Genomic DNA, 14,227 nt, shown 5'->3' on the forward strand with positions numbered 1-14,227 from the left:
AATACAAATCATGGCAAGGAAACCTGATCCTCCGCCTTCTCCCTCTGACGCACCGTGCGAGCTTGACGATGATGGGCCGGCCAGTTGAAGTAGTTGTGGCTGCGACACGGAGTTTCCTGAGAATGTTCAGAAGTGGAATGGATGGACCAGACAGGCGACATCTGGACTAGGCGTGCAGCGCATCAGATGGAGTCTGCAAGTTACCTTTGAAAAGAAAGCAAAATCAATTTCACTTCTATGAAACTATGGTAGTTCGGCCTACTTAGCGCGTAGCTGTACTGATGAGGCCCTTATGGCCGAAAAAGCTTGCTGTCTACAGCACTGGGTATTATGCTTCTCCACATTCGTCTTGTTGAGCATTCTCGGTAGGCTGCTCTAGTGCTGCTGCATTACAAATTGCCTGTCTCTGAATTTCTCTCTTTTTCTTTCTCTCTCTATCTCTCTCTCTCTTTCTCTCTGTCTCTCTCTGTCTCTCTCTCTCTCTCTCTCTCTCTCTCTCTCTCTCTCTCTCTCTCTCTCTCTCTCTCTCTCTCTCTCTCTCTCTCTCTATCTCTCTCTCTCTCTCTCTCTCTCTCTCTCTCTCTCTCTCTCTCTCTCTTTATCTCATTGCAGATGGCAGCTGTGAAACCGGTTCTCATCAATGCTCATCAAACAGCCGGTGTTTGGTACAAATTCATGAATTGATCTGCCTGTGTGCGCATGGCTTCTCTGGACCAACATGCACAAGTACGTTGCAATCCATCCATGATGTATGCTTGTTGCCATGACAATGTCTAAATGTACGATCCTGACCCCATCCTAATAAGGGCAGTCGCTCATCATACCTGACTAGCAGCATACAGCGTTTCTCACTCATCATACCTGACTAGCAGCATACAGCGTATCTCATAGGATTAATTCCTTCAGTCTGGCTGACATGACGCTTGTCTCTAGGAAGATTGCAATGCAGCATGGTTCAGTGCCACCTTCTGGTGAGTTACCAGAGAAAACCTTTTATTAAATTTTAATCCAGCAAAGGCAGAAGCTTAAATCAAGGGGGTCTCTGAGAATTTTCGTTGTGATACACAATAGTGTATAACGCCCCTTGGCAGACTTCCACTTCATATTGCATCCTGATGATGGCAATTTGCTTAAACGTTGAAAATGATTCTGTGAAATGAAGTGAGTTGTGAATTTGTAGTGCCCAAGGAATGAGCATGTGTGCTCACGAATTCTCTTCGATATGCAATTGGGCACTATTTTAAAAGAAAGAAAAATATTTAAAGGATTGTTTTCTGTTGCCATAGAAATTAATCTGGCAGGAGTTGCCCTGACACTTTCTTTGCCACAGTCCCAGGGTCGCTGTACATGTTCAGTTTGTGCGTTGTCATAGCATATGTGTCCAGGTCTGTAGAATGTACACACACCGCATTCCATGTCTGCTTGCTCTACCCCTATGTTCGGCTGATGACAGTTGGGCAAGCAAGTTTGCTAGTCCTCGTCGGACGCTAGACCTTATGTCAGTTGTACAGATCCCTGGAATCCCGCAGAATCCCGTAGACCCGCTTGGGTGTTCATTGTGTGCTATGCATGTGTAGCGTTGGCAGGCTGGTGACTTTCACAGCGTATAGCGTATAGTGTATATTTTTACCTTATCCCCACACGTAAGCGTATCCCCGTACGTTAGCGTATCCCCGTACATTAGCGTATGGATTCTGCCTGTGTATAAATGCTGTTACATTTCAGTTCAGTTCAATGTTTAATAAATAACAGTGTGTTCACTGAGACCCTTGTGGATCTTTGCCTCCGAGAGACTGCGGCACGCTACACATGCGCATTTGACCAATTTTAGCTTCATAATTAATGGCAAGCAATCGCTTTTCCATCTTCTTCACTTTGGTTAGAACTAGTGACTAGCTAGATCTTGGTCAGAAAAGGGTTTCAGAGATTTCAGGACCAATTTCTTAGTGGAAATAGCAGAAAACACAATAGGGTCCTGCACATTCAACACCCAACCGGGTCTACGGGATTTCATGGATCTATACAACTGGCAAAAGCTTATGCACGGACGGCAGTTCGGCAAGAGGAATAAACCCAGGAAATTGTGTATCGGAGTGCGCAGTTCTCTTGTGTCATTGTCAGTGCTCTGAAAAATGAATTCATTTCCCTTTGTAATGGTTCCATTCCCCTCTGTTTTATGGTTCCATAGTTCATACCCGGTCCGGTGTAAGGGCTCCATACCCCTGTGTAAGGTGTCATACCGATGTATAAGGGTTCCGCCCGCTGTACAAGGGCTCCGCCCCCTGTGCAAGGGTTCTGTCCGCCTGTGTAAGGACTCCATACCCCTGTGCAAGGGTTCCCCTGTGCAAGGGTTCCATACCCCTGTGCAATGGTTCCGTACCCCTGTGCAATGGTTCCATACCCCTGTGCAATGGTTCCGTACCCCTGTGCAAGGGTTCCCCCCTGTGCAATGGTTCCGTACCCCTGTGTATTAAAGGACTCCATACCCCTGTGCAATGGTGCCGTACCCCTGTGTAAGGACTCCATACCCCTGTGCAATGGTTCCGTACCCCTGTGTAAGGATTCCATACCCCTGTGCAATGGTTCCGTACCCCTGTGTAAGGATTCCATACCCCTGTGCAATGGTTCCGTACCCCTGTGTAAGGATTCCATACCCCTGTGCAATGGTTCCGTACCCCTGTGCAAGGGTTCTCCCTGTGCAAGGGTTCCCCCTGTGCAAGGGTTTCCCCTGTGCAATGGTTCCGTACCCGTGTGTAAGGACTCCATACCCCTGTGCAATGGTTCCGTACCCCTGTGTAAGGACTCCATACCCCTGTGCAATGGTTCCGTACCCCTGTGTGAGGACTCCATTCCCCTGTGCAATTGTTCCATACCCCTGTGCAATTGTTCCGTACCCCTGTGTAAGGACTCCATACCCCTGTGCAATGGTTCCGTACCCCTGTGTAAGGACTCCATACCCCTGTGCAATGGTTCCGTACCCCTGTGTAAGGACTCCATACCCCTGTGCAATGGTTCCATACCCCTTTGTAAGGATTCCATACCCCTGTGCAATGGTTCCGTACCCCTGTGTAAGGACTCCATACCCCTGTGCAATTGTTCCGTACCCCTGTGTAAGGACTCCATACCCCTATGCAATTGTTCCATACCCCTTTGTAAGGATTCCATACCCCTGTGCAATGGTTCCGTACCCGTGTGCTAGGGTTCCATCCCCTGTGTAAGGTTCCATACCGCGGTGCGCTGTCTTCACCCTCTGTGTAAGGGTTCCGATCACTTGTGCCAGGATTCCATTCCGCTGTGCAAGGGTTTCATTCCCCTGCAGTATGTTTCAAGCCCCTTGTAACGGTTTAGTGCAAACATTGGTGGACTGGTTGGCGCCTTTCTCATGCTTTATTGAAAGACAGGACACGTAAGCTGAAATACAGAATGAATGCATTGCCCATTCCTGGTGTGTTTCGTCCTTGTGTTAGGTTGGCATGGTAACATTGGCCAGTGCAAGGGCGATGAATACATTGTGGTGTTGCCGGACTACTCGGTGTATGCTGAGAAGAGAACGGCGGAGCAGGCAGCAGCGGCATGCTCCGCTTATGGACTCTATTTGCCGCCGAGCAAAAGTGTGTGTCTCCTCTCCGCACTTGCTGCCTTCGCTCAAAATGGCAAACATGAAAGATTCTTCATGAACAATGGCAGGACTCTGGTTGACTATCAGGGTGGTACCAGCACACCTGGGCATCTGGACCAAGGACGGTTTGTCTGTTCTGGTAAGTGCTAGTGAACTAATGGTCGACGGACGATTGCAATGATGTGCTTGCATTTGTATGGGATAGGAACACGAATCTTACCACCCGCAGGTTGGTGTGTATATTTGTGTGTGTGTGTGTTCTTGTGTGTGTGTGTGTGTGTGTGTGCACGCGCGCGCGTGCGTGCGTGTGGGTGTGTGTAGGTGGGTGTGGGTGGGTGTGTGTTCTTGTGTGTGTGGAGGGGGGGGGGGGTGCGTGTTTGTGTGTGTGTGTGGGGGGGGGGGGGTGTTTGGGTGTGTGTGCGTGTGTGTGCGTGTGTGTGTGTGTGTGTGTGTGGAAGGGGCACAGCTCGAGATTGATTTCTGCCAGGGTCAAGTTCGAGTGTGGACGGAACCGTTCGCCGTTGTGTATTCACATCGCCGTCGGATATGCACCGACGTTCGCCAGACTGCGCGCTGAAAAAACTGCGTTTTATGACAGCTTGCAGACCTTCATTGACAGCGTTCCAAAGTCAGACCAGTATTGCATTCTTGGTGACTTCAATGCTAGAGTTGGAGTTGGCGAGGTGGATGATGAGTGGAGTGACGTGCGGGGGGCAGCATGGTTTTGGTCGTATGAACTCAGCAGGAGAGGAGCTGCTCAATTTCTTGGCACGAAATGGAGCTGTTGTATGCAACACATTATTAAAGAAGAAGGAAATCCACAAACATACCTGGTTTCATCCACGCTACAAGCACCCGCACTGTATTGATTATTGCATCATACCACAATCACACCGGTCGCAGTGTTTGGACTGCCAAGTAATACGTAATGCGGAATGCGACACTGACCATAAGTTTCTAGGCATGAAATATCGTCTAGGTGCCATGCCCAGTTCACATGTCTCCCGCAATGGTGTTGGTTGATCGAAACCCATTGCTGTGTCGCGCCTGCGTAGTCGTGCTCCGGAGGATATGGAGGTTGCGCGTGAGAGATTCTCCAAGGGCATGGATGCCGAGCTGGAGAAGGTTTGGACCCCGAATCCGTCCATCGAGGAGTTGTGGAGTACCCTCAGGACGACCACCATCAACGTTGCCAGCGACTGCCTGGGTCGGGAGAGGCGCCGACAGCCAGAATGGTTTACAGACAAGCGCACTGAGATCGAGTCGGTACTCCGTGATCGGGACAGTTGTTACTCAATCTGGATGTCAACGCGGAAGGCCAGTGATCTGGGTTTGTACAAGAAATCTCGTAGTGCGGCGCGGTGCACCATGCGGAGGCTGAAGCGAGACTGGCTGCTGAGACAGGCAAAGGATTGTGAATGGTTTGGCTTGACGGCGAAGAGCGGTTGGCAGTGAATCGGTAACATTAAGACCACCTTGGGTGGTATGCGTCCCCGTGCAGCAACTGCTATCAGAAACAAGCAAGGAGAGATCTGTGACACGGCTGAGGCCACCGGTGGAAGTTGGCGTGATCATTTCGATGGCCTCCTGAACATTGCCAGTGCTTACGACTTGGAAGTAGTGGACTCGATCGAGCAGCGGCCGGTTATGACGGAGCTTGGTGTCGTGCCTGAGTGTGATGGGATTTGGCGTGCATTGCGAGGGATGAAGTGTGGCAAAGCATGCGGCGGATCCAAGATATCTGTGGTGATGCTGAAGCACGGTGGCCCTACCCTGATTGCGAAGTTGCATGAACTGATACGGGTGGTGTGGGGGACTAGCAGCGTTCCACAGGATTGGTCTGATGCTATCCTCGTCCCTATCCCCAAGAAGGGTGACCTGGGGTCTTGCGACAACTGGCGTGGAATATTGTTACTGGATGTGGCTGGAAAGCTAGTTGCTCGCATGATTGCCAATCGTCTGCAGGTTCTCGGAGAAAGGTACTTGCCTGACTCGCAGTGTGGTTTCCGCAGGGGCGGTGGTTGTTCGGATATGGTGTTTGCTGTGCGGCAGATCCTGGAAAAGTTGCACGAACATGCCACGAAAGGTTTTGCTGTATTTATCGATCTGAAGAAAGCGTACGACTCGGTTCCGCGGAGTGCTATGTGGAGTGTGTTGGCTAGACTTGGCGTCCCAGGGAATCTGATCACCATCATCAGTTCCTTCCATAGCGACATGACTGCCAGTATTCGTGTGGGTGGAGACCTGCTTGCACCGATTCGGGTTGAGAATGGCTTGCGGCAGGGTTGCACTATGGCCCCAGTTTTGTTTAACCTATACATGTGTGCAGTCTTCGAGAGATGGTGTGGCGTGATTGCTGATAATGGTGAGCTGGGGATCCCACTCGTCCAGTTTCGGAGGGAGCGGCTTTTCAACACCAGATTGGCAGAGTATCGCAGAGTTCCGCTGACGGAGTGTCAGTTTGCGGATGATTCAGCCCTGCTCGCAGTTATGCATGCCGGTGCTGAGAGGTATCTATCCTCGTTCAGGGATGTAGCTGGTGCGTTTGGCCTTAGTGTCAATATGTCCAAGACCAAATTCATGGCGGCTGGGGCTGGTATTGTGGATGCCGACCAGACCCCTTTGGATGGTGTTGTTGACCACGTTGAGGCCTTTCGGTATCTCGGTTGTCATATTACGCCAGACGCCCGGAGCTCCTTTGATGTGTCTCGGCGAGTTGCTGCTGCATCGGGTGCGTTCTGTACACTGCGGGAGTCGGTTTTCGACAGTGGTGACTTCAGCATCGCCATCAAGCGCATTGTGTATGGATTTACTGTCCTGGCGGTCCTTCTTTATGGATCTGAGAGTTGGACCGTCAGGCAGCGTGATGTCCGTCGCCTGGAGTCCTTTCACCTGCAGTACGTGCGTTCCATTCTGAAGATAAATCGTGGCCGGCAGATCAAGGAGCACATCTCCTCTCTCCAGGTTCGCAGGTTGTGGGGCGATATGGAGGAGATCGCGGATAAAGTCAGAGTCCGCCGACTTCGATGGCTTGGCCACGTGTCCCGCATGCCAGATCGGATCCCTCGTCACCTGCTGTACGGCGCGTTACCCTCCAAACGTCCACCGTATGGACCCTGTAAGCGCTGGAAGGACTCCGCGAAGTGCGACTTGATGGCTGTTGGCGTTCCTCTGGAGCACCTTGGTGACATCGTCCAAGATCGACAGGGATGGCGGGTCACCTGCCGCGATGCTGTCGACGCTATTGTCCAGTCCCGCATGGAGCCTGTGGCGAAGCCCCTCATCTGTGGCACTTGTGCGCGCAGTTTTCGTCGGCCGCGGGATATTGCAAGGCACAAGTGTAACGCTGTTCACGCGGCCCGCGCTGAGTATGGCGTTCCCCGCCCGGTGGACAACACGTCTCCTGGTCTGCTCCGTTTGGGGCCACATAGCCAGTCATGGCAGTGGAAGAAGGAAGGAAGGAAGGTGTGTGTGTGTGTTTGTGTGTGTGTGTGTGTGTGTGTGTGTGTGTGTGTGTGTGTGTGTGTGTGTGTGTGTGTGTGTGTGTGTGTGTGTGTGTGTGTGTGTGGGCATGCATACGTGCGTGTGTGCATGCATGGGTGCGTGCGTGTGTGCGTGTATGTGGAATAGGTGGCGAGATGTGGTGTCAACTGACCTGGCGAGCCTTGGTGTGACCACCTGGCTTGAGAGTTGCCAATATCGGCTCGGCTGGAGACAAGTTGCGAGTAGCACTCCACCGTCAAAGCCCACTCCTGATCCTCTTCTCCGTGTCTGTGGACGCCCATTTCGTTGACCAGGTGTGTGTGGGTGTGGGTGTGGGTGTGGGTGTGGGTGTGTGGGTGGGGGGGGGGGGTGGGGTGTGTGTGTGTAGGTGTGTGTGAGTGTGTGTGTGCGGGGGGGGGGGAGGGGTGAGTGTGTGTGTGTGTGTGTGTGTGTGCGTGTGTGTGTGTGCGTGTGTGTGTGTGTGTGTGTGTGAGAGAGAGAGAGAGAGTGTGTGTGTGTTGTGCCAGCTAGTTTGGTTGGTGGGTACACTTATGCCGGATAGTGGTGGGTTTGTTGCCAACGGGCTCGGCTGCTTGAAGTTGTAATGTCGTACCTACCACCTTTGTTGGTTTCAGGGTTCATATACTTTCTATTTGAAGTATACATACCTGCTAACCATGGACTACTTCTGGCTAGATTAACTCTTGCGTTATCATGGTGCTAGTGAAGCTTGTATATGATCCACTCTGATTTAGCCACCCACGCTAGTAGCAAGTTGTACCTTCACTGGGGGCAGGGTTAACTGCAGGTGGATACCTGGACGGATACCCTGATGCCGTCAATCCTTTTTCTGCACCTTGTCCTCACCCACTTACTGAGGTGTGGTGGGCCCATAAGTGGCGTTTTCAAGTCCACCCAGAGTTTTGGGGATTTCAGGGGTGTCGGCCGTTGAGAGGTTCAATAGCCAATTGAGTCATCTTTCCAAGATTCCTTTTGAGTTTCTCCCCCTCTCCCGGGGAGACCCACATGACCAGTTTTGGCAGTGAGCAACAGGTACAAGTGTGTGTGTCCCATATGGTGCAGTGGTATGTGAAGCGATTTCCAATCGATAGGTTGCGGGTTCGATTCCCGACGATTATGGTCACACACGTCTTTCTTCTCTTTCTCAGACTCTTCCTGACTTTTCTTTCATTCTCCTGGGTGGTTACCAACAGCCAGTGCATGCCAGAATATGTGGTGTGATGTGTGTGCGGGAAAAGAAAAAAATGAAAAGACCAAAAAAAGGGATTCACTGGCTAGAAAAAGTCACTTCAAATAGCTGTATGGTGTAGACCAGGCTGAATAGTTGTTGTTGTTGACTTTTATTTTTACTTCACCAATTGCACAGGCATGATTGCCTTCTTACCGGCCTATAGGTCCGGTTCTCACAGAAAGATGAAGGAAATTATATGAAGAAAGGAAAAGGACAAAATATTACGAGTTATGACAAACAAAAATGTCCACCAACGGAAACAGATCTTATACAGTCAGCGAGTGCGACAAAATGGCACAAAACTGACAGGGACAGGGTTTGTCACAATTCGTCTTCGCTTAGCTTCCCCTTCTATGTTTATTACGTAAACTTGAGCCTCCCAAGTTGGGTGGTGGTCTGTTGCTTTGCGTCGTCGAGTTGTAGTAAGGCCGATCTGTCAAATAGTCTTACTAGTTTCGTCATCATCCGGTAACTTTCGGCATTCTTTGTTGCCGTGATGCGTAGCTCGTGCTCTTCTTCGTTGCGCTTTTCTTCCTCTCTTGAACCTTTCCGAACCTGAGCCTTCCAAGTTGGAAGGTTGTTCGGTTGTGCCTTGGAGAAGTGTTGGAGCTAGGTGTCAGGTCGCCGATTGTCTCAGTACTCCTTGTCAGTTTTGTGCCATTTTGTCGCACTCACTGACTGTATAAGATCTGGTTACGTTGGTGGACATTTTTGTTTGTCATAACTCGTAACATTTTGTCTTTTTCCTTTCTTCATAATAACTATATTGGCTCACGGTCCGAGTTGAAATTATATGAGGAAATGTATAGACATAAAGACATGCAAGCGGTATAATTATTATTATAGAAATGTTTGTTATGACATTGTGTGTATGTTGACACTCAATTTGTGCGAATTTTTTAATTTGTAATAACAAATAAAATGTACGAACTTAGAAGTTGCGGCTTCGGCGGTAATAGTCATGAAGTTGATTGTTCCAACTAGGAACACACGCTTCTTGCCGAACATGACACTTGACAGACTCACGACTGCCATCCGGAGCACACGAGGAGCACGTCGCACCTTCCACTCGGCAAACCTGCAAGAAAGCACCACTCCCTGCTCAATACATGGTGTTTCGGGGAATTCACCCCTCATCAGTTGAGCTTGAGTAGGCTGAGGAAGATTGTGCCTGAAAAGCACCACTTATATACTGCTCTCCAGGCCAAACCATCACCAGGGATACAAACTTACAGAGACGCTTTGTTTCCAGCGCGACAAACACCTCGTGAAGCTCCAGGTAGCAGCGTGAGTCAGAGTCGCTCATGGAGTTGTGATAAACAGACGTTGAGAGCCAGTATAGCTATTCGCAACGCTGTCACCGATGGTTTGGCCTGGAGAGCAGTATATAAGTGGTGCTTTTCAGGCACAATCTTCCTCAGCCTACTCAAGCTCAACTGATGAGGGGTGAATTCTCCGAAACACCGTGTATTGAGCAGGGAGTGGTGCTTTCTTGCAGGTTTGCCGAGTGGAAGGTGCGACGTGCTCCTCGTGTGCTCCGGATGGCAGTCGTGAGTCAGTCAAGTGTCAAGTTCGGCAAGAAGCGTGTGTTCCTAGTTGGAACAATCAACTTCAAAAATAAAATGTAGTGGAAGCATTTCATGAGAATATAATATTATGTGTGAACATTGGCAGGCTTTGTTGGATGGGTGACGGTCAATTCTTCAGCTTTGCAAGCTGTTGAATGGTGGAATCTCAGCACAAGTTGCTATGGCTTTTGCCCTAGCATTGCTATCATCACCTCCGGCGATGGGCGTCAAAAGGTGTGTGTGTGTGTGTGTGTGTGTGTGTGTGTGTGTTCACGAATCTGGCAATATTCACATCCCACACAGCGGTCATAGTCCCCAAAGTCAGCTTTACAGTCCAACTCACTCACGGACCAAGAGAAAAACAGGGGAAAGATTATAATCATCGGCCAGAAAATGTCACTTCAAACGGATGCTGCATGGTGTGGACTAGGCTAGAAGCAGTGGTGATCAATTCATCAGCTTTGCAAGCTGTTGAATGGTGTAATTCCAAAACAAGTTGTTTATGTCTAACATAGCCTGTTTGCTATCATTGCTTCAAGAATGGACACTTTGACGTAGAATTATTTCTTCACATCAACAATGACGGGCCACCTCTATTAATTTGTGTGCCTCGCTTGTGATACCTCCTCTGATTTTCCTTTCAATTATCCGTGCATCTACGGTCTATTGCGTAGTATGTCATTTGGATTATTTTCCTTTCAATCCTCTTTTCATGCCCATAGCTGACATCTCCAAAAAGAAACTCGTCTCTACCACCTGCAATAATGTGTTGTACTACGTTTCCCGAAGGGCCTCTTCAACTTTGCCATCTGCCATGCAATGGACCACTGCTAAGTCAGCTTGCCAAGGGAGTCTAGTTAAGACTTCCACTTTATCACCGTGTGGTATTTCATTTGCCAAAAAAATGAACACTTTGTTTGGAGTGGATGCATTTAAGATCTGGTCATCTGAACAGGATGTGTCCATCAATCTCAGATCTCTTGCAGGAGAGGACCTGACTACACGAGAATCCTCTGCAGCTTCTTTCCTGCCACTGTGTCAAGGTGAGATATGAGGGCGTGTAGTGTAGTGTAGTGTATTGTTTATTTTTGGATTCTCCAGAGGTAAGTGGATACCTATCATGGGAGTCTCTCCAAACCAATAGCGTGTGTGTGTGTGTGTGTGCATGTGTTTGTGTGCATGTGTGCGTGCGTGCATGCGTGCATGTGTGTGTGTGTGTGTGTGTGCTCCTCCTGGACCTACTCCAATCTGTCTGGTCGGGTGGTCGCGTGCCCCAGGACTGGCGTGATGCACTGCTGGTACCGATTCCAAAGAAGGGCGACCTCTCTCTCTTGGCGAGGGATTGCATTGCTGGAGGTTGTCGGCAAGTTGGCTGCTCGGATCATGCAAAACCGATTGCAAGGTATTGCTGAGGCGGAGCTGCCTGAATCCCAATGCGGGTTTCGGCAGCACCGTGGTTGTGCGGACGGCATCTTCTCTGTCCGTCAACTTGTCGAGAAGTCGTACGAACATCGATCGAAGCTCTTCTGCGTATTTGTGGATCTCCGCAAAGCGTACGACTCTGTCCCTCCCAAGGCTCTTTGGCAGGCATTGCTGCGGCTGGGTGTGCCACCCTCGACTGTGGCCATCATCAAATCATTCCATGCAGACATGTCAGCTTGCGTTCGCGTTGTCGGTGGTTGCACAGATCCGTTATCTGTCAAGAATGGACTGCGCCAAGGGTGCGTGATGGCACCTCGGCTTAGTTATTGAGCATTGGCGATCCCTTCTCGTGGAGCGTGGAATAGAGTCTGGTGTGGACTTCAGCTTCACAATTGATGGCCAGCTGTTCCCTCGTGTCAATAAGCGTCGTCCCCACTCCGAGTCCGGCCATGCTGATGACTTCGAGTTTGCGGATGATGCCGTACTGCTTGCTACAACTCGCAACCGATCAATCCCTGTCTGCCTTTTGTGAGGTCGCATCCAGCTTGGGTCTCACAGTGAGCATGACCAAAACCAAGCTTCTCGTCGCAGGTTTCGGAGCTTGCCCTGCTGATTGCTCTGATTTGGTCATTGGCAGTGATAGGGTTGAAGCAGTCACCTAATTCCCCTATCTTGGTTCCACCATCACTCCGGACTCACGGTCGCAAGCGGACATTCGGAGCCATCTAGCAAAGGGTGCAGGGGCCTTTAGTGGTCTTCGGCGCATCCTACATGACCGGAGCCTGAACCTCCCTACCAGGCGCCACCTGTATGTCGTTTGCGTCCTGTGAACGGTTCTGTATGGTTCAGAATGCTGGACGCCATTGAAGGCAGATTTAGATAGAATGGACCGGTTTCACCATGCCAACATTCGCTCCATCCTTGGCGTACCAAGCGGCCGACAACAGGAACAGCGCATCTCCTCACAGGAACTGCGAGCACAGTGGGGCGATCCCACACCATTGTCACGCATGGTGCAGCAGAGACGATTGGAGTGGCTTGGACACCTGGCTCGTCTTGATGACACAAGAGTACCGAAGCAGTTACTGTTTGCCTGTCTCCCTCAGTCTCGGCCATTCTGTGGTCCTCGTCGTTGCTTGAAGGACACCATCCACACGGACCTATCCGTGGCTGGAATGTGTAACTGGTTTGAGTTGGCAAGCGATCGTGGAGAGTGGCGTGGAGTTGTGAGAGCAGCAGGTGAGGACAAGGAACCTGCTCCGAATAGCATTGAGTGCCCAACCTGCAACCGTCTGTTCCGCCATAGTTCCGACATGGCCCGGCACAAGTGTTGAGCAATCCGTCAGCTCCCGGTATCGGAGCAGCCTGGGTCAGTACAGTTTCAAACATGCAACCGATGGCTACGTAGCAGAGGAGGCTTTGCGGTGCATAAGTGTCGGCTAGGCGATGACGACCAGCCGCCGGCCCCTGCTCCTCTTGTTGTTCCGGGTGTAACTTGCACAACCTGTCAGCGTCCATTAAAATCGGCTGCGGGTCTCAAGCGTCACCGTTGTGGAACCCGTCCAAAGCGCCCTACTATGGCTGAACGCCAGCAATTCAAGTTTCACTGCCAAGTTTGCCACAGCCGACGGTTCCGGAGGCGGCAAAATGTGGATCGCCACTGCATTACCTTCCTCCCCCCCCCCCTAAACTTTCTGACAGTACCTCCCATCTGGGAGCTGTGTGGCCAATTCTAGCAGCTGTCAATAGTAGTAGTAGTAGTAGTAGTAGTAGTAGTAGTAGTAGTAGTAGTAGTAGTAGTAGTGTGTGTGTGTGTGTGTGTGTGTGTGTGTGTGTGTGTGTGTGTGTGTGTGTGTGTGTGTGTGTGTGTGTGTGTGTGTGTGTGTGTGCGTGTGCGTGGGCATACGTATATAATATGTATGTACTCAATCTTATTTCAAATGGTGAACGGTACTATTTGGCCAATAAAATGTAAAGAACTCTTCCTCTCCTCTCCTCCATGCGCTCTCACAGCCGACTCAGTAGCCATTACACACACCAACCAAGGAAGGGTTGCAGGCAGATACTGAAATTCCTTCTGACAGCTGTTTCGCCTTCATAAGGCTTATCAGAGAAGGATGATATTAGGTGGAGATGGTCAGATTTACACTACAAAACATGGGCGCAAGATTACGGGCAAAGTGTGAGAATGAGAAGTTACAATTCTCCAGCAACACAGTGCCAGGGGTTCCAAGAAAATGGCAGGTGAGTAATCCAATCACAAGCTGCTAACCTCTCCAGCAACACAGTGCCAGGGGTTCCAAGAAGGGTTCCAGCTTGTGATTGGATTACTCACCTGCCATTTTCTTGGAACCCCTAGCACTGTGTTGCTGGAGAATTGTAACTTCTCATTCTCACACTTTGCCCGTAATCTTGCGCCCATGTTTTGTAGTATAAATCTGACCATCTCCACCTGATATCATCCTATTCAATATCACCTTCTCTGATGAGCCTTATGAAGGCGAAACAGCTGTCAGGAGGAATTTCAGTATCTACCTGCAACCCTTCCTTGGTTGGTGTGTGTAATGGCTACTGAGGGTAGCATTAAGTCGGCTGTGAGAGCGCATGGAGGAGAGGAGAGGAAGAGTTCTATACTCAATCTGTATGTACAGTTGCACTCACTGAAATCCGACCCAAAGTGAAAAGCTGGCACCCTCGACCAGTTCCGTTTATATCATTGTATGTCTACATGTGTACATCCAGCCGCATTCGTTCCACTTCCAGGGCGTCAAGGGCCGTGGAAGTTGAGGGCGCCAGGTTTGTACGTTGGGTCGGATTTCAGTGAGCGCAACTGCATGTTCAAATTTTCGTCGGCTACAGGATATTGCCAGACACAAGTGTAAC

Source organism: Sycon ciliatum, chromosome 12 (genome assembly GCF_964019385.1).
Source record: "Sycon ciliatum chromosome 12, ocSycCili1.1, whole genome shotgun sequence".
NCBI lineage: Eukaryota > Metazoa > Porifera > Calcarea > Leucosolenida > Sycettidae > Sycon > Sycon ciliatum.